Source organism: Panthera uncia, assembly GCF_023721935.1.
Source record: "Panthera uncia isolate 11264 chromosome C1 unlocalized genomic scaffold, Puncia_PCG_1.0 HiC_scaffold_3, whole genome shotgun sequence".
NCBI classification, from domain to species: domain Eukaryota; kingdom Metazoa; phylum Chordata; class Mammalia; order Carnivora; family Felidae; genus Panthera; species Panthera uncia.
In genome coordinates, this window is record NW_026057584.1 from 59,756,783 (window position 1) to 59,758,767 (window position 1,985).

The window sequence follows — 1,985 nt, forward strand, 5'->3', positions numbered from 1 at the left end:
AAAATGTATTTTTTCCTTAGAATTCAAAACCCAGACAAACAACTAAAAGAGAAAGGCAGAATAAATACATTCAAGGAATCAACAAATATGCTCTGCAACCTGCTGGAGGAATGAGCTCAGGAAATAAAATATATGAAGAAGGAAGGAAGCATAGCATATTGGTACCCTAATTAATAAGATCTCAAATATTTGTGTCTTCCCACGGAAGTATATATGCTACTTGCTACGCTCTCCAAAAATGACACAATTTAGCACAATGAAACAAAAATAAAAATATAGGGAGTTCTGTCTTTTTTGGTCATGATCTAAAACTCCAAATCCTTATTAGTTGTGGAAATATGTTTGAAATTTAGACTGTAACAAGAACATTTAAACCAAAATGAAATTTACTTGGCAAGGAGTGTAGGAAAGAAGGTATGTTATCTATCAAAACTGTTTGGTGGTTCATGGATTTAAAAAAAATCACTGAACATATAAAGTTGAGCTATGACTTAGCAAGAGATTTTGTTCTGATGTAATGATGCTAATTTTAAACTTTAAGCAGCTTGAAAAGGGAGATGGAATGAAACTCTCAGCTGATTCAGAGATAAAGAATATAAAATCAGTAGTTCTGGGAAGGAGCCACATCAGTCTTCCTGTCTGCAGACCTACTTGCAGTCCAAGAATAATTTTCGTCTCTATCAAAAGCCAGTAAGCTTTTTTTTTTTTTCAATCAATATGCCCATCTCAACCAACTCATTGTGGTTATCCTATTCCTAAGGTTTTCTGTAGAAATGTTAAAAGAAAAAAGTTGCTGACTTTCTGTTACCCTAATTTGTTCATTCATGGAATAATCATCCACTGAGAATCCATATTTCTCAAAGTTTACATTTAACTTGTTTTTCCTCCTCTTAAATGCATCTAAATTTTTACTGTGTTACTTGTCTTCACTTTCTTTGTATCCTTTCTGGGGATATCCTGAGGGTGATAATAGAATTTTCTTCTAAGACAGAAACATTGACTTTTATCTTTTTCTTCTGCAATCATGTTTCACCAAAGACATACAGACACAGAGGAAGGTAATACCCCCTTACTATTCCTTTGTGTCAAGATTGGTTGGTTTAATTACATTATCAGTATGCACTATATCAAGAATAGCCCTTATATCAAATATTATAATGTAGACAGTAGTCTAAAAAAGTGTGTTATAGCCATGAATTCAAGTTATTTTTATGGTGTCCCCCCAAATAGGTGGAACATTATAATTCTCTGAGGAAAGCAATGGGGGTCTAAAAATGTGAGCTTGAAAAAAGCAAAGGAATTGTCTCGTAGATATATTCCAATCTATTTGAGCTGTTTTAGTTTGAAAATTCCTAAAGAGCAGGAACTTTATCATTGCAATTATTTCTCAACTGTATATTCATATAACTCAAATATCAACTGTTTATAACCATAATTTTGTTATAGTTATATCTAATATTTGTATATAAAGATGAAAAAAATCTTAAGTTCCTCAATGGTTGGTGAGAAAGAAAACAAAGTTACCCAAAGGCGAATGATTTACCTAAGGAAGCTCAGGACGATTCGAAATGAGTAGTCCCAAAATAGACTTCTCCTACATTGTATGATAAAGAAAAGATACTCAGAATAACAACTGCAAAACATGCATATAAAGCTGTATTTTTTTTTAAAGACACCCAAACAGATTGGGAAAGTATATTTTTTATCATTTGTGCTATGAAGATGAGCCACTTGAGGGGATAGATTAGATCACAAAAAATTTAAAACTTATCTGATGGATCAAAGTCAATAATTTCAGCAATCTGTAGTTCCTGAGACAATGGATAAAGTCTATTTTTTTTTTAAAAAAAGCTCATCCAATTGGATGATGGACTCAAGTAAGTCACCTTGACATGCATACTCGTCTTTTATCTCAAGCCCTGAATCATAGATTATTAACCTTTTCCATAACATTAGAGATTTTGAGAGGTAAACCTGAAAAAGAA